At 33.4% G+C, this 25,757-nt stretch overlaps 1 protein-coding gene and 1 non-coding gene across 2 annotated transcripts in view; both read right to left on the bottom strand.

Annotated features, from left to right (window-relative positions):
- Positions 1 to 25,757, bottom strand: part of LOC118187696 (uncharacterized) — a 206,333-nt gene that overhangs the window by 37,864 nt on the left and 142,712 nt on the right. The window lies entirely within an intron of this gene.
- Positions 21,730 to 21,802, bottom strand: TRNAS-CGA (transfer RNA serine (anticodon CGA)). Its single transcript has one exon. It is a non-coding gene; the product is annotated as a tRNA-Ser (tRNA).

Raw genomic sequence — 25,757 nt, forward strand, 5'->3', positions numbered from 1 at the left:
CAATCTACGCATCTAAAAAATGTGTCTTCCTTCTTTAGCTTCGCTCGTAACCATAGTAACGTTTGTTTGTTGAAGAAATTGGAGTCCTCGAATTCGTTTTTCTCACTTTATTTGCGTTTCATGTTGAAAATTAAAGTGCACAACTTAATAACTTTAAATATAGTGTTAGTAATATAATGACGTATGTTTTGGCGAAAATAAAAATAAAAGATAGTTCCAGATTTCCGTTGCGTTTTATTTGCTATTTGTAAGAATACTTACCGCATGGAAATACAAGACCACCCGGCTTTATTTTGCGTGGGACTCTTGATCATCAAAACTACTTCCTCCCCCCCCCACAAAAATAATCACAACCTTTAACATCTGAACAACACATAAGTTCATATTTACACGCTGCCTTTATTCCATAAATAATTTCATTTAAAAAAAAAAAAAGTCAAGAAAAACGGTTTCAAGTTCATCAAATTCTGAGACTTGACATCAGTATGTAGAGCGTTATTTGTCATAACGAGAGATAACAATGTTGCTTTAGTTCGTCATGGATATTTAAATAAATAAACAAATAACAAAATGTAAAAAATCAGAAAGCTTTCAGATTTTATTTTATTTTTTTAAATATTTTATTTATTTATTTATTTATTTATTTTTATTCGTTACCTTTATTTATTAAATATCATGTTTTTCGCACTTAAACCATAAAATTCAATACCAGACAAGCGAATAAAAGGTTTTAGAAAATTAGAGGACTCGACCTTCTTCTGTGGCAGTCGTTACCATAGTTACAAAGCAAGCCAGAAGGACGAATCGCTAAATAATTTTACAATGAGCATATCTTTAGAATTTCCGATACACAGTCTCGCACGCTGGGAAATAATTCCTTTTTTTTTTTCTTTCCCCGTACAGTGTTGCCATTGGTCGCTTCGAAACGATTGAGTTTCTTAATCAAAAATTCGTTAAAGTTTTATAAAATATAAAATAGGTAATAAAACAAATTCCAAGTTCGGGCTTCCAGATTCTTATTCTATTGGAGGACAAATTATTAAAAATTTGATATCTCTCTAAATACCATTGTTTTCTCGTAAACATGCATTTCTTCATGCAGATTTTTTATTATTTAATTTCTTTAAATATAATGCGGGGCTCTAATATTTGGTAGCAACAATTTGAAACGTGAACCAAAGCAAAATGCCAAAACGAAATTAATAGCTCTTCTGGGCTAACGGGCTTTGGGCTAAAAATAAATAAATAAAAATTAAAATTACAATTAAAAGTCTAAATTATAAATGAAGAATTAAAAGCCTAAATTAAAAGTCAGATTTTATATTATAAGGGGAGCGTTTTTCTTCATGGGTATTCAAAAAGGCACACAGACATTTAAAGTCTTTTTAGACGTCGTAACGCCTTTGCGTTGCTTCGCTACCAACATAATACCAGTAAAAAATGTAAAGAAACCTCGCGCATAAAATATCTGTTCTTGAAGATGTACGCAAAGTTATAGAACGTTTTGAAATCGTTGAGTTTGTTAATAAAAAAATCGTTGAAGTTTTACAGAATATGAAATAGATAATAAAGCAAATTTCAAATTTCAAATTTGGGCTTCCAAATGCCCATATTCGAGTGGAAGACTACGTTATTCAAAACTGGATGTCTCTAGGCAGCGTTGTTTTTTCACAATGCGAAAAACATACATACATTCATGCAGATTCTTCATGATTTAATTTCTTTAAGTATAATGCAGGGCTCTAATATTTGGTGGCAACAATTTGAAAAGTGATTCACCAAAATAACCAACGCAAAATAGTGAACCAACGCAAAATGCGAAAACGAAATTATACAGCCCTTCTGGGGTAACGCCCATTTGGGCTTATTAAAAACAAAGGGGAACGTAAGTAATGACGATACGACAGAAGAACCTCGATTATTTGAATTTATTAAAACTGGAAATGATTCGATTAACTGAAAAATTCGGATTATCGAAGTTTTCAAAGGAAACGACCATATAAAGGTTTATTCTTAGAAAAACTAAGAAACGAATTTCGCAAACAATTCACATTTTTTAAAATCATATTAGTAAAAATAATGTAAATCAGTGCACCATCTCACTAAGTTCAGCTAGTACAAGGTTTAAAACAGGAAGTTATGCAAGTGTGCGCTTGGTTGAGTACTGATGACTGAAACTGCAAAACTACGCGAAGTCTACAGAATTAGCATACTGTATGGTTTCTTTTCTGTACCAGATCACAGTACGCTGAAGCACATTAGAAAATACGGAATGAGATGGTACACATTTTACAGTCCTCTTCTTTTTCGCCTCGATAGCCTTCATTATGGCTATTATGTTTGTCAAAACTGATATTTTCAAAAATATTTATCATCCATTAGAACCTAGTTGTTAGCAACAGCACTACCAATACATAAATAACATTCTACACATCATCCATTAGAACCTAGTTGCCAGCAACAGCACTGTCAATACATAACATTCTACACATCATCCATTAGAATCTAGTTGCCAACAACAGCACTGCCAATACATAACATTCTACACATCATCCATTAGAATCTAGTTGCCAACAACAGCACTGCTAATACATAACATTCTACACATCATCCATCAGAACCTAGTTGCCAGCAACAGCACTGCCAATACATAACATTCTACACATCATCCATTAAAACCTAGTTGCCAGCAACTGCCAATACATAACATTCTACACATCATCCATCAGAACCTAGTTGCCAGCAACAGCACTGACAATACATAACATTCTACACATCAACCATTAGAACCTAGTTGCCAGCAACACCACTGCCAATACATAACATTCTACACATCATCTATTAGAACCTAGTTGCCAGCAACTGCCAATACATAACATTCTACACATCATCCATCAGAACCTAGTTGCCAGCAACAGCACTGCCAATACATAACATTCTACACATCATCCATCAGAACCTAGTTGCCAGCAACAGCACTGCCAATACATAATATTCTACACATCAACCATTAGAACCTAGTTGCCAGCAACACCACTGCCAATACATAACATTCTACACATCATCTATTAGAACCTAGTTGCCAGCAACTGCCAATACATAACATTCTACACATCATCCATCAGAACCTAGTTGCCAGCAACAGCACTGCCAATACATAACATTCTACACATCATACATTAGAATCTAGTTGCCAGCAACAGCACTGCCAATATATAACATTCTACATATTATCAATTAGAATCTAGTTGCCAGCAACAGCACTGCCAGTACATAACATTCTACACATCATCCATTAGAGCCTAGTTGCCAGCAACAGCACTGCCAATACATAACATTCTACACATCATCCATTAGAATCTAGTTGCCAACAACAGCACTGCCAATACATAACATTCTACACATCATCCATTAGAACCTAGTTGCCAGCAACAGCACTGCCAACATAACATTCTACACATCATCCATTAGAACTTAGTTGCCAGCAACAGCACTGCCAATACATAACATTCTACACATCATGCATTAGAAGCTAGTTGCCAGCAACAGCACTGCAATACAAAATCTCCGAAGTCACAGTTTTCACAGATTGCAAACCGTTTTTGCTCCAGGAGATACGGATATGACAAAAGGTTTGTCTCCGTTATGCATCTTCCACATTTTTTGGCAAATGTGAAACAAACAAAGCATATGCCAAGACCCAACGACAGCATCATCTGGGTACCAAACCATTTGTCTGCCTTTACGTGTTTAATTTAACACATTTCTTTGTTTGTATACAATAATAAACTCGCCAAAATACGTGGCAGGTGCATAACAGAAAAGTACCCAAAATTTTCCATAAATACGCGTTATGTAACTGGCACATTCAAGTACTGGTGCAAAAATATGATCACGTGGGTAAGTCTGGATGAACGAACTTTCTCTAAGATGATTCGGATTAGGAATCCAGAACGGTATCGTATTGGTAACGTTATGCCGCGATATTGCGAATTTTGCAATGCGTCCCACTCAATACAAATGTCATAAAAGCACTACACGTAAAAATACATCAAATGAGATTCCCAGAAGAGAAAATTTAACAAATATGAAAGAGAGAAGAACATTTTCTCTTAGCTTTGAGAGATCAAACCAGAGTCCTAGTGGATTGGAATATGAGATTAAAGGTAATTCAAATAATAAAGAGATCAAAATGAATAAAAATACGAACACAGATTCAAACCGAGATAGAAAAATAATTATATATACAAATACAGGAGTGCATGTGTAGATTTCAAGTTAGAAAATTTAAATCTCTTAGGAGATGTGCAGCATAAGGACCCAATTCTTTGTCCTCTTGTAGAATTTCGTATTGAAACAAGTTGAAATTCGTGGAATGGTTACAAGTAGTAATAATACAAGTAGTGTAGTGTGCGAAGTTACAAGTAGTGTGCGTTAATAATGATGCACAGATACTTACTTTGCACTTGTTGAAGTTTGAGCAAGTTGTTTTTGGTAAGAGTAATCCAAGCCGGTGGTAAATAGGTAAATACAGAATGTATTTTACGGTAATGTTATTAGCCGATTCCCCTCTCATATTGACCTAGGTGGTCTTCCTAAGTATATAAATCAAACACTTCGTAAAGTAGTTGGTTTTATATCACCCGCAAGCTGGGCCGGCATATAACCACAATGCTTAAGATTTTTCTTCTTATATTTACAAAGACTTTATTCTAAATACTTGGTTGTGATGTTTAAGACTCAAGTTACTAACAAGTTCCGCAAGATAAAGTCCGTTAAGAGTTTTGAGAATTCCTTGATTTGTCAGCTGAATCACTAGTCACAATCGATTTTAAAAAAGGAACTCGAAAACTTATATCAATCTTGTTTAGTAAGATGGTTGAGGAAGCATTACCAAATACTAAAAAGAGTTTGTCACTTTTTCTCGTGGAATCTATAAACTTCCTTGCTTTGGAAACATAAAAATGTTCAAACCATTGAGTAAATAAACTTCAGACCATCCACATTTTGCGTTACCTCGACTGATAAACAGAAGCTTGGTGTTCTTAAACCGAACAGAATGCTTTTATTTTATTTTTCGAACCATCAACATTGATAATCACTGTATTCCCTCTGAGTTTACACACGCTAAAATAGATATTTTTTCTTTGCTAATCTTGTAACTTGCAGTAGCCGTTCACACATTTTTTAGACGATTCTGTTTTGATATTAAAAAAATCATCTACTTGGAAAATGTTCTTAACTGCAACTATAATTTTGATAGCATAAATTATCGTTTGCTACATGACAGTTTTGTTTTCATGCAAAATAACGCTTTTAGAGAAGCAATGAATGGAAAGCTATGTTTGTGCTCTTTTTGAAGAATATTATTTGTATTTAGTAATTAAAAAACGCTGTGAGAGCCACGGTTCTTTTCGGTATCTAAAGCTGTTCGGTATCGGTAATATTGTCAACAAGAAAGGAAAAAACTACAATAAGTAATATTGTTACGATAAGTTAAGATAGGTTATATTGGTCTACAAGAACGGAAAGGGGGAAAACCTCAAAATTTCGCTTCAAGTGGGAAAATTGTTCCAAATAATATATCGAAGGGGGAAAAAAGGAATGATTTTAGTGTTGCAAAGTTACGAGCTTTAATGTTAAAAGAAAATCCGCCATATCGAACGACAATTGCAAAATCATTAAAATGCTCATTGTCAGCTACAAACAAAGTAATTAATGCAGACTTGAATCTTAAAAAGGAGAAAAAAACATAATGTGCACTGTGTTTCGCCACGACATATCGCCAAAAGCAGAACTCGCTGCAGAATTCTTTATGAAAAATACTTATCCGGATAAAAATGAAAAAAAAAATGTTGTAACAATAGATAAGTGTGGGGTGTATTTAAATGACTGCAATAAAAAGAAATACATTTATTACCATCAAAGAGGAGGAAAAAAAATCTTAAACATAATTCGAAGAATCCAAAGAAGAAAGTGCTTCAGAGGGATTATTGCTGATTTTTCATATAACGGCAAATTAAAAATAAATAGAGTGGATAAAAATGTTTAGATCACTTCACATATTATCAGGAAATATAATTCAATAACCAAATATGAAATACATTATCTTCACCCAAAATGCCATGAATCCGTACAACTGCATCAATACAACAGAAAAGTAGCCACATGTCACACTCACTGTTAATTATTTTTAATTGAAAGAAGGAACGGGTATCAAGGCCATACCCTGCGCTCATACCCCTAAATCTTCTGATATATCTATCATCCACGGATTTTTTGTGCTTTGGGACTTTTAAAATGCGTATTTTCCAGACGTCGACCTACAACCTTCTTTGGACTTTGGAGAGCTGTTCAAGAGGGAATGGGATAAAAATACCTCTTGCGATATTACAAAATGTTTTTTTTTTCTATCGTTTTGGAAATCACGGTATAGAAGGATAGTGAAGAATAAGGGTATCAAATAGAACATTTAAAAAACAAAACTTTTAAGTAAAATATTTCTGTAAATACAATGAACATCGTCTAAAAAATTTCCGAACAGCCTGTAAAAAATTTTCTTTCTTTCTTGGGCATTTTAAACAGATATTTACAAAACACCCCACTCTGGCGTAGAAGAGGTTTTATCACTGTCAGCCAAGTTTGATTTGAACTTAAGAATTTTTGCTTTAACAAGCTATTTTTCAAAATAAAATTTCCTTAGGTTTACGCGTCTTTATTAAACCTGCGGGTGGTTCATCTTATATAGGAATGATTCATCAGCTGATTCAGGATATAGAAAAGCAAGAATTTTCTTATGGAAGAGGAACTGTAATTAATTTCAACATGTCCTCCTCCTGACGACGTTATGTTTGAGTTGATTGGATTACTCTTCTTTCAGGCCAAAAGGCGTTAGCCCAGAAGGGCTATTAATTTAATTTTGGCACTTTGTGTTGAAAACTTTAAATGAGGATTCACTTTTCAAATCGTTGCCACCAAATGTTATCTGTGTTATAGTTAAAGAAATTTAAGAATGAAGAATCTACATAAATATGTCTATATTTCTCGCATTGTGATAAAACAACAGTACTTAGAGCCATCAAATTTTGAATAACGTAACTTTCCACCGAATATCAGCATCTGGAAGCCCTTATTTGGAATTTGAATTGTTTCATTATCGATCTCATATTTTGTAAAACTTTAACAATTTTTGATTAACAAATTCAACGATTTCAAAGCGAGCAATGGCAATACTGTATGGAAGGGGGAACCATTTTTATCTCCAGCGCGAAACTGCGTATCGGAAATTCTAAAGATATGCTCATTTCAGAATTATTTTGCGATATTGTTATTGAACTGAATTTTATAGTTTACGTGAGAAGAACATTTAATAACTAAAGGCAACACGTAAAAAGTTAAAAAAAGTCCCTTTGGGCGTAATGTATTATATGAAAGCTTTCAGATTTTTTTTGAGGGGTTCGTTTGTTTGTTTGTTTGTGACAGTTTATTTTAATTTTCGCTTAACATTTACAGGATTCTAATTCTACATCTATACAATTTTTTAAAATTTATTTACTTGAATTTCAATTTTTTTATTATTTGATTTGTTTTTGCAAAGATTGCATTATATTTTTTATATTTCTTAATTTTCTAATGTTTATTTCAATTACTTTGAGTTATATTTCATAATTCCAATTTCCAATGTTTAATTTTTTACAAATAACAAATCGATTTTTTTCAAATGAATTAAAATGCATAAACACGAGGGTGTCGGGGGACAATTACTCAAGTAATTTATCAATTTTACTGCATAAATTGCTTTTCACTCAAAATTGTATTAGCGAAAATGCTTAATCAGAATGAGTTCTTTGGTGCTCTGCATTGTTTCTGGATCCCTTCACTTCACGGAAATATATAGCCTAACTTAATTTGCCAGTTTGGCATCACCTTATTACTTGAGTAAAGGACGAAACACCTTCGTATTTATTTCTTAATTATTGTTCATTGAACGGGAGTTGGTTTGTTCCCCTTGAAATGTCAACCAATTTCCGATCAATGACAATGATTACTTGCTTTTAATTTCCCTTTCCCATTGAAATTTTGTTATTCATGATTTAATTCAAGTCCCCGTAAAATATTTTTAACAATTTACATTCAAGTTAACTTTAAAACATTTTTCGGAATTAAACTTACTACCTATGGTTTCACTCTTTTTAGATACTTCTACTAAAATTAATATTAGGAGATAATATAATCAATATTTCTTTAGTAAATAAATTATATATATATATATATATATATATATATATATATATGATAATAACCGTTGTTCGCAAATTCATTCAAAGTAACATGATATGCAGACACAATGAATGTTTGAATGAGGAGAGATAGGCTATGCAGCCAACCAAATGGAGGATTCGCCTTCCACATAAAAAATAATCCTGGCAAAATATCCACCATTTGCAACAAAATATCCGAACATAGCTTTGAGCAATCGAGGGAGATAAAGAATGACAGGAATAATCTCTAAAAAATGATACACTCGCCCTTCTTGTCTTCTTCTAAAGAGCGCTATCGTCTTTTTAGGAGGGGTACTCACTTCATTTTTTTTTCCGCTTGTTTCCTCTCTCCCAACCTTATCGGGGTCCTTAGACAGAGGGTCTAAAGAGGGTTCTATCGAAAACTCTCAAAAGTTTGCTGGCAAGCTCCCAGATCTGCACCTTCTTTTTGTATTTATGGATTCGCAAAATAACGGCTAAAATTAGCTAGTGATTGTTTGGGTGTAGGATTTCAAAAAATGGCGAAGTACGTATCAAAGGTAGAGAACAATATTTATACAGCTAGCGTGTGAATTAACCCTGCAACTGTAACGTGGGGGTAGAAATACTCATTGATTATTAAAGATTATTAAAATTAAAACTTATTGTAAAAAGTGCTACAAATTCATGTGTATGAGCTATATGTCCTCTATCTGCGCAGAGTGTCTTCAGCCTCAAGTGACGGGTTTGGAAAGTGTAAGTTTAAAAAAAAAAAAAAAGTTTTTTTGTTCATTTATGTATGTTATAATACGATTTTAATTGCGTTATTCACACTTAGTTCACACTAAAGTTTTGAAAAAATGTTTTAGAGCAATGGCGTTATGTTATTCTGTCCTCAAATACAAATTTGGTAAGCTTTTATCATGGGGGTGTAGGGACACCCCACGTTACAGCTTACGAGGGAACTATGTATGTTACAGCTGCAGGGTTAAAGGTATTCTGGGGAGTGTGCTTCAGATTGGACGACCTTTTTCACAGGTGGCACATTCGAATCTTCGAATTCCACACATTTTGAAAATTCGGCATTCGAAATTTCGAAACTTAGTTAATTTCCCTCACTCATATTTTTGAAATTCTAATCTAAGATAAAAAAACAAACAATATAACTAAAAACTTTGGAAAAATTAATCTTATTTCACATACAACAAAGGCGTTATCTAAAAACAGAATACGGTCAGTTTCGATCATGGAGGTAAGAAAGGAAACCATGGTTTCGATGAACATGGATCACTTAAATTCCCTCGCTAGCCCTCTAACGAGTTTCACAGGAACTAAAACAGCCAATAATCATTTTACAGCGGTATTAATTATCCAATCAAATGAACTGGGAACCCAAGCTAATTCTGAACTAAGATTTCATCCTGAACATAATGCAGTTGCTTTATACACTTCTGTGCTTTATACACCTAGATGAACCGCTGCCTGCCGCTTTCTTTTTATTGCAAAGCTATCAAAAATGTAAACATTTTGAATTAGACACAAATAATCTGCCAAACTGCCTGTGGCAGCAACATGTTTATTAAAACGAAACTGAAGATTTAATTTGTCTCGGTTGCCAGTTTCCTATTCATTAATAATCCAACATTCTACGCAAATAAAATTCTTGTGCTTCATTAAGGATCTAAATCTACGTTTGGATGCCATTAATATTTCTCAGTATCCTGTGCAATCAATTTTTCTGCGACATCAATACTTCTAAGTTTGTTTTCATTACGTATATATATGTGATATTTTGGCAGGCAGGAACAAAAATGACAAAGCTTGACAATATAACATCAGAGTCCGGGCGTTGTTGTGGCTGAGTTAGATGGCTCCAAAATCACGACAAAGAAGGATTTAGCTTTTTAGATTCCACATCTTTATCAATTATCACCGCAGATCATTTTACCTTAGATGAAATTCTCCAAATTACAAATTCAATAGTGATTTAAACTAAGTAAGATTAAATTTAGACGTTCTACTTCATAACTAACTACTCTAACAAAGAGAAGAAAGATGGGATGAGCAGTAACAAAGTCTTGTAACAGCGGTAGAAGAAAGAAGTCTCACGAAAAATTGGCATGAATTGCGGCACGGAAGAGTATTTAGTCTCAAAGACGTTGACTCCTAAATTAGTTACCCTATGGGGTACGTCTTAGTGGGAATAAATTTGAATTTAAAGTGGAAAATTTTTTAGTCCTAAATAGACAAAAATAACCAATTATTAAAGTTCTGCTCGTGCAGCTGTGCTGCCATCTATTGGTCATCTGGTAAGACTGACGAAAAATGACGCGCACTCAGTATTTATACTAGCGGTTATATAACAAGCGAGAATGTTCTCGAAAGTACTGGTCTAAGAAGAAGATCCTGAAAATACGGAAAGTAAATTATAGGTTGCCTGTACGCGCAGAGCAAAGCCATGGTACTTTTTTTATATTTTACACATATATATAAGTATAATAATTTTAATGAATCCAGCTAGCAGTAATATTCTTTTATATCTCTGAGTTTTTATTTAAATTTGAAATATAAATATCTTACGTTTTGCCAAGTGGCAACACAAAACTTTTATGTCGATGTGTTTTTAATCAATTGTTTCTCAAATTCTCACAAAGTATGATACAAATCAAAAACAAATTCGAAATTCAAATTTCCGGCTTCGAGGTGCACATGTTTCAATGGAGGAATACACATGAATTTGAATGGAGGACTACATGTGAATTCAGAATTTAGTGACTTTAGGTAACACCATTTTTTCTACAGTGCGAGGCACATACAAACATACAAATTCTTGATCATTTAATAGTAATTATATATTTGAAATAAATATGTTAATTGATGATACATCCAACTGATAATTTTTGAAGCTCTACACTTACAATGTAGATTACAGAATTGTATAACAGATATTTCTACTGTCAAACACGATTTTAAAGGGATCCAGTTTTCTTTAAATATACTCATTTTCAAATTGCTTTAAAAATCACAATTTTGTTACTGCGTACGTTATTTACATGTTCTATTAGACTGTACAAATGTAATATTGGAATCCTCGTCATAAAGAGCTACTTTAAGATATCAGATCCTGTACCTGTGAAAAATGTCCTTTAATTATTAAATTTCCTTCCAGTAGAAGATATACAGCAAAAGGATGCAACATACGTACAGCATCATAAACCTCTTATAAAAGAAATTCGTCTGTCACATTCCTGAAATCATGAAGTAATATACACAGCTGAAATAAACAACTCCATTTTTCAGTTAGCTATTTTGACTGCCGTCAAAATTTTAATAAAACCATTTTTCCCCCCCTCAGTCTACACTTTCCCCTCACCTCTCATAATGCATGTAGTTACGGTTGCGGTCTAAAGATCAACTATAAAACGCTTGGGGAAAAGGAAAGAAAAAACTGGTAGCTAAAAAGAAAAGTTCCCCCAAAAGCCATCATTTGAAAAATGCATTTGTGGAAGGGTTACAGGCCTTTGGCAACCTTCACGCATGCGCAGCTGACGATGCGTGAGGATTTGACAAGTAAATTGAAATGCTAAAAATCGCAGGAATGCATTAGATGAGGCATTCTATATATGCCCATTAACATCTTGATATAGCATTTTTTTTTTAATCATTACTACCTTGATGATGGTATTCGAAGTCATAATAATAATAATAGTAACCATAGTTTCACTGCTCTTTGTAGGCATGAAATTTTACGCCCCACTAACCTTTAATTTAAAATTCCTTTTTTATTCGAAGTGAAAACAGCATCCAGCTATACAGCTTATGAAAGCTCAATCCCCCCCTTCCCCTACACACATGCACAGACAGTGAAAGCAATATATACACTTCAATTTTCACTTATATTTTGCTCAACACATGACATTATAATCGTTGCTTCCTCTTTTAAAAATATGCACCTGTGAATCTTTTTATTTCCCTGTATGTTTTTATTTCCCTGTATTATTTCCCTGTAGTACTATAATCGCGAAAAGTTTCGGGTATCAAATTTCAACGAAAATATGCATTTTGACCGCTTTCGACTCCGTTTGAACGATGTTTTTGCGTGACATCCGTACGTAGGGACAGAATAAAGGATTCTTTCCCCCCCCTTCCCAAAAAGGATTATAAAATGGATTTAACATGGATTCAAAAGAGATTTTTTTCGTGACGTCTGTACGTTACGTACGTTATGTATGTATCTTGTATAACTCAAAAACGAGTAACCTCACAACGTCACAACGTTGAAAATTTTCTATATGGAACTGTTATAACATGCAGCTGTGCATACCCACTCTGTTACCCGGATGAGGTCAGCTTCATATTATTCTTATATGTTGGCAAAATGTGCATTTTTTGCTTTAAAAGTGATTGAATTATGTTGTTCTTACGTTCCGGTTAGGGTTTTTATGCTTTAGTTAATCTGCATGCAATAGTTTCAGAATTACCGACGATTTAAAAATTAAAGTAGTGCTAAGCCAAACGAGACTGCCATTTGTGTATACAATTGACAACACAATAGTGAATTAAGTCAGTTTCCGCACCTTTAGTGTCTTCTTGCCGAGTGGGAGCAAAAGTAAACTTTCAGTTTTGTGCACCGAAATATATGCCTTCTTGCCGAGTAACTTCATAGCTTTGAAATTTTGTATATGGTGCTGCTGTAACACGCAGTTGTGCATCTCTCTTTTTGGTTGCAATCGGTCGCACCAAAAGTGCATATATATAAATTATACATAAAAACGCAAGAAATTTAAAACCTAATTGACAAAGATATGAAAAAATAAATTGAAAACCAGTAAACCATTTTTCAGCAGCATTTTGCGCGAAAATAATGTTGGGATATTTTTGTTTAAAAAAATTTTTTTTTGGCAGTGTGATATATAAAAATCTGGGAAAATTATACCTGAAATTTTTTCGCGATTACATCCTTTTACGATTATTCGTAAAAGGAAGCAAAAAAAAAAAAAAAAAAAAAAAAAATCTACGGCCTTAAGTTATATCGCAGCGAATGGCAACAGCTCCCAGAATTCGCCGTTTCCATATAGATACTTCTAACGTGAATAATAATTAGGGAATAGAATAAAGTTCTTAGCGGGAACTAATTAAATAAACTGCGTTTTGTTACATTCCCTTCATCCTTTTTCATTTTATAGTGCTTAAAAAATTTCCTTTTAGACGAGATGATTTAAAATTGATAGATTTACTCATAATCGATGTTTAACACAAATCAGTTGCTTTTATGATATCGTTATCACATTATTTATATCAACGACGGAAACGGTTCATTGCGTGGTTAATGTGCGATGGTTGTGTGGTCCTGCAAAGTTCCCAAGCGTCTGTTTTGTTACGGCAAATTGGTTGTGAGACTGCAGGAAACAGAGGAAACGGCCAATTGAGCAAAACCCTCGAAAATAGGGATGACTTTTGAACTCCCTAAAAAGTTATGAGAATATTTCCTCGCTTCTCATACTCAGAACTACTCAAAAATAGAGCAACAGAAGTAGGTAAAACATCTCAGATATAAGAACAAATGATGAAAACAATGTTCCGAAAACAATTATAATTTTTAAAAAAGTTCTGAAGATAACGATACTTTTAAAGCCATAAATAAAACACCCATGTTGAAGATTTTTAACTCTCTAAAGCAACCATCAGCACAGAAGACCAAAATCGCTTGCGGTAATCTCATGAAAGTTCACTGCATTTTATTATTCGAACCTCTAAAAATATTATGCAAAAAATTTTTAAATTATGTATAAATTAATTTATATATAATTTTATATAAATAAATAATATATATATATAATTAGTAATATTTATATAAATAAATAAAATAATGTATAATTTTAAAGTTATGTATAAAATTTAAATAAATAAATAATATAAAATTATACATAACTTTTAATGTATAATTATAAAGTTATGTATAAAATTTTAAAATTATACAGGGAAAACCTAAAAAGCAGCTCTTCTTTAGAACAGGAGACCAAAAAACTCTTGAAAGGTTTCAGATTTTAACGGCTTCCCAAAAGGATTTGTTACGTTTTTAATGCTCTCGCTGTGCTCGCAGTCGCTATTGTACTCACTTCTACTAAGCCCCTCCTTTTCTTTGGCATTTTTACTTCCTTGTATGAAAAAAACAAAGTATTGTAATCGCGAAAAATTTCGGGTATCATATTTCGAAGAATATATCCAGTTTGCGCGCATTCGAATTCGACATCTGTACGTACGGACAGAATAAAGGACACTTTTTTCCAAAAGGATTGTAAAATGAACTTGAAAATTGGTTTAGAAGAAATTTTTTCGTGACGTCTGTACGTACGCATGTACGTATGTATGTCGAAGACTCAAAAATGAATAGCTGTAGAATGTTGAAATTTTGTACATGGGGCTCCTATTACTGTGCACCTCCCTTCTTCGTTGCAATCCACAGCACCAAACGCATGTACGAGTAAATATGCATATATACTTATTACCACTCTGTTACCCGTTTCGGTGAGCTCAGTTTTTTATTCTTATATGTTAGTAATTTGTGAATTTTTTGCTTTAAAAGTGTTTGACTTATGTTATTCTTATGTTTCGGTTAAGGCTTTTATGTTTGTAATTAATCTGCATGCAACAATAGCAAAATTATCGAAAATTTAAAATTTAAGTTAGCGCTAAGCCTAACATGGCCGCCATTTGTTTACATTTGAAACCTAGTGCGATGGCGAATTAAATCAGCTGATGCACCAACTTCGGTGTCCTTTTTTTGCCCAGTGTGAACAAAATTTAATTTCCAATTCTGTACAGCGGAAATTTTGTCTGTCTGCCCACTGGTCGAATTGCTTGTTTTCGTGGAGAAACTCTAATTTTATTTGCAGATATTTTCTTTTTTAACTGTTTCTAACTATATTTAGTATTTTAAAGTTTTTCTGTATTGTACAATTTTTAACGAAGATGTTTTGAGTTTGTGAATATTTTTGCCTTGCCGCGAAGTGAAAACTGAATATCCTTAATGATATTCGAGGAAATAAGTTTAAATGAAATGCAGCAACAAATGTGCATAATTCAATAGGCCTTACAAGAAAGTCACGCAGTGTCGACATGAGGTATTTTATTATTAAACGCATTTACGCCATGCACAATTCACAAAAATTTTAAAGCAGCATAGAAGCGTATGTCCCGATGCAGAGCTAATGCGTTGGCATACATTTATGCATTTTGTTTCAGCCTTTTCTCAGTTCATCATATCATCGTTCAGTTTTTTTAGTAAGAAAGCTAACAAAGAATAAAATTATTATTAACGTTTTATGTGTTAACTGTATCAATTAAATATCACGTTCTTCGTACTTACGCCGCATAAAATTCAATTCAACATAAAAATCACAAAATATTTAAAAACAGCATAACTTTAGAATTCCCGATAGAGCCTAAAATTGTTATCATAAAAAAGAAGTACATAATGATTTTAATGAATTCAGCTAGTGTATCATAAAAATTCTTGAATATTCCTAATTAACCATTTCATGATTTTAATACACGTCTATTTAAATCAATAGCATTAAAAAGCAGGACAAATATTCTTAAGAACCGTATTCATTGCTTTTAAATTCCTTAGTTTATTACTCAATAATATCAGATTAAATTTGAAAGTATCTTAGGCTTTATTAAATGACAATACGCTGGCGCAGAAGATAAAAGTACATTATTTCCGTCCGCGGCAACACATTGCTTTCCTACAGCCCAGCTTCGTAATTAAAAATTGAAGGAAAAATGGTCTTACATTTTCCCCGAATGGTACAGTCTCGTGTAGATAAAAATGTTTTATCTCGAACAGAGTTCCATTGCTCACTTTCAAATCGTTAAGTCTCCTGATGAAAATTCATCAAAGTATTACAAAATATAAAGTAGATAATAAAATATATTCGAAATTCAAAATTCTGTCTTCCAGACGCCCATATTCGGGTGAAGGATTACGTTTTTCAAAATTAGAATCGTTGAGTTTGTTAAACGAAAATTCGTTAAAGTTTAACAAAATTTGAAACAAATAATAAAACAAATTCAAAATTCAAAATTCGGGCTTCCAAGTGCTCATGTTCGGGTGGATGACTACGTTATTCAAAACTTCATGGCTCTAGGTATCGTTGTTTTGTTGTTACAAGAAACATACATACATTCACGCAGATTCTTCATTATTTAATTTCTTTAACTATAATACCGGGCGAAAATATTTGGTGGCAACAATCTGAAAAGTGACTCGGACAATTGTGAACTGACGCAAAATGCTGTTTTGAGACTAATAGCCCATCTAGGCTAAAGCCCATTTCTGCTAAAAACTAAATGCAAATCCTTAAAATGCGTAAGCAGGGTTAAAAAAATAAAAGCATAATTCATAAACAAACAAAAAGGCTTACAAAATCTTTAAAAAACTTTTAATATTTTAGAGGACTGTGTCCAAAAATTCAATTTACACAAACACCTTGACACGTTCCGTTTGAAACGTTACACACAGGGTGATTAATAAAATTTTATTCTTACTTTTTTTTCTTTTTCTTTGTTTACCAGCTTATATATTTTTCTAGCTTTAATAGCATTTTTCTCGTCTAATTAACAGAAGACAGATTAACTGCCCTATACAATTGCCTTACGGTAGAATAATCTTTTGAAAAGTAATTTCTTTTGTAGTTCGTAATTGGTATATAAGATTTATTATACATTTATTATTATCAGCATGCATGGACATTTATTATAAGCATACAACAAAAATCTATTTTAAGATAATATATTTATTATAGAAAAAAAAAATAATCCAGTTAAAAACGAAATTTATGCGGCTATTAAAAATTAAAATGAGTATTCTATCCAATACATTTATGACAACATTTTACACGAAAACTTATTTTGTTTAATTAAATATAAGCAGAAGGTATTAATTCTAGCAAATGTATAAATCATATAACGCTACCATATCCTTCAACGATAAAACCCTCTAAATGGCAACATCCTCAATAAACTGGATGAGTCATCGAAATAAATTTTCCGGCCAACTCAAAAAAAAAAAAAAAAAAAAAAAAAAAATCAAACAGCAAATCTTTACGGTATAATTTTAACAAAACAACTCAACTCACCATCGAATACCACCATATACACACACTGTAAAAAACAAAAAAATTTATAACGAACTAAGCATTCTTGAAATCCGTCGTCGCTAACTTTTCTATCGACGTAGAAGAAAAAATATTACTTCGCAATTCTCCCTTCGCTACGAAAAAAGCGAAAGAAAATGGGAAGAGTGGGTAATAAGGGTCATGGCTCGCAGACGATTCTGACGATTGCTAGGATGACTCAGTGTGGACAGTTAGGAATCGCCCAATTTTATGTATACAAGTTCGCAAAAAAAGCTGTTCTACAACAACCGGATTCCACAGCTGCCCTGCAGGCAAAAAGAACGACGGTTAAGAATCTTTTTCCTAATGAATAAATGTTCACTGTGTGTTCGGTATTTGCATTGCAGATTAATTAAGGCTAATGTCCGCTATTTTACAGCTGCTCTACATAAGCACAGTGACTTGTGATCTTCTAAAATGATCTTCGAGCCTATGACAATAAGTTATTGATGGAAATAGTGTTTCTTCTGAGTAATTATTACTCTTGAGATAGCTGCCATTACAATAAATGATGTTTGATTTGATTTGAAATTTATGTAAATCGAGATACTTACGAGACAGTTATTTTCAGCATATTAGATGGTTTATGTTTGAATTTTCTCTCATTTAATGCTCAGATGTTAACGGGTATTAACAGCCCCCCCCCCAAAAAATAGATTAAATTGATTAAATATCCTTAGAAATTTTCTATTCTTTCCATCGTTTCTCAATCGTTTTTAGTAACCGAAAAACAGCTCACAAAAATCTATATACATAAAGAAGATTAGATACATATCAAATATTATCGCCTGTATGTTTGTTTTAGATACAGTTTTATTCCTATCTTTTCTACAGTTTTAATCTGATCTACAGTTTTATTCTGATCTACAATTTCAAAATGTTTCCACAGTTCTATTCTGATCTACAATTTCAAAATGTTTCCACAGTTCTATTCTGATTCTCATGAGGTTTGGCACATTCGACCTTTAGAACGACAGGAAGGTCACTGTCTACATAATATTTATCGGGATTCTTCCGTTTTAAATATACAGATTTCATACAATTTTAACGAAATTTTGATTAAAAACTCAGCGATTTAAAAAGTTTTGTGTTGCCACTCTTCCCAGTATAAAATATTTATGTTTCAAATTTCATGGGAAAGCTCAAGCTAAATAAAAGAAGCGTGTTGCCACTCGGCGACAACGTAATATATTTGTCTTTCGAATTTACCCTCATGTCCATAAATTAAGGATAATTCGGAGTCACGCGGAAATCGAACTCTAAAATAAATATATCACCTGTAAAATCACTACACACATCTTCAAGAATCATATGCAAATTTAAGGAAGTAACCAGATGACACCGATGGTACGTCACAGTGACGAGAGTGTAAGAGAGTGATATATAAGGAATACAGGCAAAGAAGTAAAATATTTCGCAGGCGCTTTATAAGCATTTCAGTGCAATAACCGAATAGTTATGACACAAAAGACGCATTTGGATGATTTTTTACGTGGTAGAATTATCGGCCGCCTGGAATGTGGGCGTACCTAACTGGAAGTATCAGACGAACTTGGAATTGCCCAGTGTGTCATCTCCAGGCTTTGGCAACGATTCCAAGATGATGGTAATGTGAGTAGACGTTACAGCACAGGTCACCCCAGAGTTACAACGCCGAATGAGGACCGGTATTTTGCAGTTACTGCCAAAAGAAACAGGCGGAGCACAGCCTCAGACCTGTCTCGTCAGCTCTCTTCAGCCACTGGTACGACAATTTCAAGGAACACCGTGTACAGACGCTTAGGGCAGATTGGTCTATATGCTCGTAAACCTGTCAGATGCGTTCCACTTACTTCAACTCACTGTCGCCTGCGGTTAGCCTGGAGTAGAGAGCATGCATTGTGGACTCCTCAACAGTGGGCTTGTGTGATGTTTTCCGACGAGTTCAGGTTTAGCTTGCAGTCTGATTCTCGCCGGACTTTCATATAGAGAGCTCTAGGTACCCGTTACCACTAAGAAAACATCATTGAACGACACCGTTACGGTGGTGCAGGAGTGCTGGTTTGGGGTGGAATTATTCTGGATTCCAGAACTGACCTGCATGTTCAAATTGGAACCATGACAAGCCAAATCTATCGGGACGTCATTCTGGAACAACATGTGCGTTTGTTTCGTGGCGCCATGGGCGCACAATTTGATTTATTAAAATCATCTATATACACAGAGAAAAGTGCACGTTTGTTTGTGTGTAATTCATGAAAATATACAGTTTTAATCCAAGCCTGATGAAATTTTGCACACTTGACCTTCAAAACAAGAGGAAGGTCACTGTGTAGATAATGTTTTGAAGAAATATTCCAAGGGATACATACTCAGAGCATTCATATATTAGAATGTTACGCTCACGAGGCCCATCTCAGGTTCACGTTGCAGTTGTTACGTTCACGCTCTCAGTGGCAGCCATGCATCATAAGCAATTAATGTATAACTCTTTTTTACAAAAACGTTACGATTATTTTTTCAGTCTTTTCTCAGCTCATATCAATGTTCAAATTTCTTACTGCGATGGCTTCAGGGGGAAAAAATGTATTTTCATTATTAACGTTTTGTTTGTTTACTTCATTTATTAAACATAACGTTATTACGCCATATAACGTGATAACGTTCTTTGTTTAGGATGAGTGATTTCAGAGTGCAATAGTTTTCATATCAGTGGTGAAATCCTGTGCACTTGTTAATGATTCCGGTTGCAGCCTCATGGGTCACTCCAGTGGACAAAGAGCCTTTTCATCAGGGTCATGAGATGGACACATTGTTATGTATGGGTGAAAGAATCTCCCTTCCCCCGGGAGTTCAGCGCAAGTAAACACAGGGAGATATATAAAGTGGTTTCTGAGAAAAGAGGAGAATTTTCCTGTTTAGAAATATGGGCATGCTGGCCTGCTAAGAAAGATCATTCATTGTGTATAATGCGTTAGAGCATTTTTCCTGTAGCAAAATTCTGAAATTACGGGATTAAATATATCCAAGTCCCATATTGTCAAGATAGGCAACTGTTAAGGATTTCATCTTATTAAATTCATGTTATTGTTAAAACTTGAGTTTGAAGTTCATTCCAACCATGTGTTACAACCCAGGGTTTGCGTAGCGGTTTTGGCCACTACACCACAATAAAATTAAATTCAACGGTAAAATCTCAAAATATTTAAAAACAGCATATATTTAAAATTTCCGATAGACAGTCTCGTGGGCTACAGATAAAAATATCCCATTCCGTACAGTATATTGCCACTGCTCGCTATGAAATCATTCAGTTTGTTCATCAAATATTCGTTAAAGTTTTCAATAAATAAATAATTAGATAATGAAATAGCTATAAAATAGATATTAAAGCTAATTCGAAATTCAGAATTCGGGCATCCAATATGCTCATGTTCGATTGGACGACTACATTATTCAAAATTTCATGGCTTTAGGTACCGTTGTTTTTTTTCACGATGAGAGAAACATACAAACATTCATGCAGATTCTTCATTATTTAATTTCTTTAATTATAATACAGGGCGGTAATATTTGATGCTCAATATTTAAAAAGTGATACATCGCATTTTATTCGTTGGGCGCAAAATGCCGTTTCCAAATTAATATTTCATTTCGGAATACGGTTCCTTTAGGTCTAATAAAAGAGAGCAATTGCTAAAGTTCTATTTTTGGTGCAAAACAGTTTTTCTATAAGTGCATTACAAAAGAAAAGAACAACACATTTTTGAAACAGACATGGAACTTATGTCTGCAAAGTCGATTCAAACAACTACCGAGCATCATCCACCGGTCGTTCACTTATTTGCTTAAGGACTCTTGATAGCACAGATGTATTGTTCGCTGCAACCGCAACCGACAGAATGATCACCTGTTTAAAAACTTAATTTCCTTTAACACGAACATTACAAGGCGAACGCCTGATAAGCCTGGAATTGTTCTACAAGAATAGATCAGTCTTCAACCTAGTTATCAGTACGATTATCAAATGCTGCACTGGGAAAAAATATAACACAGAAATATTTTACTTTTATTTGCCGGAAATGGAATTAAGCTATGTTGTAATGAATTTAAAGTACTAGAGCTCTTTGCAAATGATACAAGATCTAGAATAGGAATTCTAAGCAATTTTTAACGCGTAGCAAAATAATAGTATTGTCAAAACACATGCTCAGATTTTCAACGAAAATATTTTATTACTAGCGGACTGTGGCCAAAGCAAAATTTATAAGTTCTACTGTAGAGACATTAGGTATTTTATGGTAGCAGGAGATATGAAAAATGAGCAATGCCTTCGCCGGGACTCGAACCACGCACCTCTCGAATTCGCGTCGAGCGTGCTGACCACTACACCACGAAGGCATACTAAGAAGGCCAAGAGAAATACCTTATATTATGTACACCTGCAAAGAAACTACATAAAATATTTCAGTATGAATAAAATCAGTTCATTCTTTCCAAGCAACGCCCACCAGCGGCCGAGCGGTAACGTCGCTGAACACTGGTAGTTCGGTCCGAGGTTCGAATCCCGCGAACGGGCTGGCTGCGTGGGTGTTTTCGTGGTTTTCCCCATGTGTAACGTGTATACGAGCCAGTTTCCCTTAAAACGTCCTCCACGAAGGCATCCCTCCCTTAAGGCAGATAGCCCTCGAGTGCTTTGCCGTAATCTAATAAACCAAACCAATTTCCAAGCAAAAATCAATTCTCAAATAATTGTTTTGTTATCAGATCAGGAAATAAAAAGTTTGATACTTAACGCTAATACGTATATGTATGAGGACATGATTTAATTGTAATATATAATATAACAACTCTTTCTAAATGTCAATAAAAGAATTAAGGTGGCAATAACATACCGTGCCAATTCGACTGCAATTTATTTAAAATGCTGACATTAACGAATCATTTTCAACATACAATGACGTCACATGCATCACGTGCTTTTTTTCAGTGTGATGTATGACCTTATATTATAATAATAATATGTTTAATGTTTGGCAATATTATTTTTAGACCAAAAAGCGTTATCCTAGAAGGGCTATTATTCTCGAAACGTCATTTTGCGCTGAATCACTTAAATGCGATGTATCTATCACTTTTCAAATAGTATCGCCCTGTATTATATTTAAAGAAATAAAATAATGAAAAGTCTGTACGAATGTATGTATGTTTCTCGCACGGCGGAAAAAAAAAAAAAAAAAAAAAAAAAAATACACGGAAGCCCGAATTTGGAATTTGTTTTGTTGCCATTTCTTATTTTGCAAAACTTTAAAGAATTTTTGATTAAAAAAAACTCCACAATTTCAAAGCCATCAGTGGTAAAACTGTAGGGAATAAAACAATTTCATGTCCAGCACGCGAAGCGAAACTGTCTATCGGAAATTCTAAAGATGTACTGTTTTTAAATACTTTTAGGTCATAGTGACGTTAAGCCAAATGCTCTCGAAACGTGTATAAGTCTATATATATATATATATATATATATAGACTTATATATATTATATATATATATATATAAACGAAAGGACTTCAGATTATTTTTAATTATTATTTCATATTTTGGAAAATTTACAAATTGTTGATTAATAAACTCTACGATCTGAAAGCGAGAAGTGGCGACACTTTTAGAAATAAAGCAGATTTTCACCTCTAGCGTGCAATACTGTTGCCACTCGAAAAAAAATGAGGGCAAAAATTACCGTTTTCAGAGTTTTTAATAAATATCTCGGCTATAATTAAAGTTGTACGTACAGATAACTGGTCGAAATGGTTTCCCACGAATTTTTGAAACCCGGGGGTATCTCTATGAGATGATTTTACAAACAGATAGATGGCACAGATTTTTAATAGTACAAATTTTGAATTTATCAGTTATTCAACTAGTAGGCTTATCATAACATATTAACTTAAAACTGCCTTAGATGTTAAACTGATATTTAAATATAATGATCGGATAACAATTTTTTATCATTATTTTTAAAATTCTTACTTTGTTAATCATATTTTGCGAACGCACAATACTTTTGCTTCTTGTAGAAGAGGCACTTCGCATCTGTGTCTTTCGAAATGCTTATTCTCTAAAACTGACGTCGCGCTATTTGCCTAATCTATCATCTATTTTAAACTGGAGGTGTTTCTTTTCCGTATACATACTTCTGTTTTCATTTTGTATTACTATTGTATTTATAACAACAATGGTTATATTAAATAAAAACAGATATTCTTAGGTCGTGTTTAATATAATAACATTCTAGCAGACAATATGAATCGCATTTAAAAAAGAACATATTTATAAATTTACTATCATTTCATCTTAATAAAAAGACATTCCGCAGAAAGAATAAAAAAATTGGTTAAATAAAGCTGCTACCGAACACACAAGGTCAGCTTTTATCTGAGCGACAAGGTACTACTTCGAATTCAAGAATTCAACCACTTGTTAAACATAGATCCCAGCATTCCTTGCACGAATTTTACGACCGAAAACTTTTATTGCGTCACAACAATGGCGGCTTTCATATTTGATAGAATATGTCTTGTTTGCAGAAGACAGATGGGAAAGCGACGTTTCAGGAAAAGGTGTGTTTGTTTGTACCGGATGCACATTGTAAAGATTCGTATTTATGAGCATCATGTGAAACGAAGTAAAGGGACGAAGAAAAAAATTTACTCATGAGATAAAACGCCGGTGAATCTGAAATTTGTCCCTGAACTTGTGGTTACCATGGGAACAATAAACAGAAGAATATTCCATGAGAAGGCTTTCAGTTTGCGGAATGAATAATTCTTTGTTATTTGATTCTCAAATAATGCAGATTTCTCGATTTTTATTATTTATGACTTTTTATTCTTTGATATTCTGCAGAATATTCCTTCAATTTTTAATTCCTTGTACGAAGTAAAGGAAGTATTGCAATCGCGAAAAATTTCGGGTATTATAATTTCAACGAAAATATCCATTTTGACTGCTTCCGAATCCATTTGAATGATGTTTTTGCATGACATCTGTACGTACAGACAGAATAAAAGACTCTTTGTTTCCAAAATAGTTCGTAAAATGGATTCGGAAGACATTTTTTTTCGTGACGTCTGTACATACAGTACAAAAAAGTGATGGGACACTTGTGCTTTACAAAAGGAAACTGCAATAAAATAAATTTAAAAAAACATGTAAAATTTTTTGTGGGTGTGTTTCATACTTAAATTTAGTAACAATTATTACATAACATACACTTTCTCAAAATATTAAAATATTAATTTAATAAAAATACAATTGTTTAGAACGGAGCAGAAAATGGCTCACTTAAGTGATGGGACACTTACTTTTCCATCAAATATTTATCCAAAAATTTTACTTTTTAAAAGGTTTTAATATTTTGTTTGATTTCCTTTTACTTTTAAAACATGATTTAATCTTCTTGGGATGGATTCGACCAATTTTTTTGTGATTTCTGGAGTGATTTTACCCCATTCTTCTTGAAGCACCGATTTTAATTGTTGTTTTGAAGAAATGGTGTGTTTGCGAATTCTTGATTCCAATTCTTGCCAAATATTCTCTATGGGATTTAATTGTGGAGATTGTGGGGGTGTTTTTATTATTTCAGGACAGTTATACAGCAGCTATATACAGAGTCTAACGTTCAAAGCACTGTGCTTGGGGTCATTGTCCTGGTAGAATTTAAAATCGTTATGAAGGTTTAATTTTCGTGCTGAAGATTTCAAATTTTGATTTAAAATGTCAATATACTTGTACTGATCCATTATACTGTCAATAAAAACAAGATTACCAACTCCAGCGGACGACATACACCCCCATACCATAACTCCTCCTCCACCATGTTTTACTGTTGGCACCAAGTTCTGTTTGCGAAATTCTTTCCTGGGTTTTCTCCACACCAAGATTCTACCGTCAGAACCAAATATATTAAATTTACTCTCATCAGCAAATATAACTTCATTCCAGTAATCAGAATTCTTATTTTATGTTGGATATTGCGAAAGCCAGTCTGAGTTTTCTATTCTTTTCACTTACGAAGAATTTTTTCCTGGCTGCTCTACCGTGATATCCAGTAAATCGAATTACTCTTCTAATAGTCTCAGAATTAACAATTACTCCATATAATGCTTGTAAATCAGGCAGCAACTTTAGGAGCACTCATTCTTGAATTTTTTTAAAATATTTCGAACGATAATTCGCTTTATTCCATTGGATAGCTTTGATGGTCGGCCAGGTCTTCTTTTATCCTGAATCATATGATTCTTTTTATATCGTTTAATGATATTGAAAACTGTTGAATGACTGAAGTAAACTGTTTCA

The sequence above is a fragment of the Stegodyphus dumicola genome, chromosome 11 (assembly GCF_044657685.1).
Source record: "Stegodyphus dumicola isolate Sdum_Otavi_A_Nest chromosome 11, ASM4465768v1".
NCBI lineage: Eukaryota > Metazoa > Arthropoda > Arachnida > Araneae > Eresidae > Stegodyphus > Stegodyphus dumicola.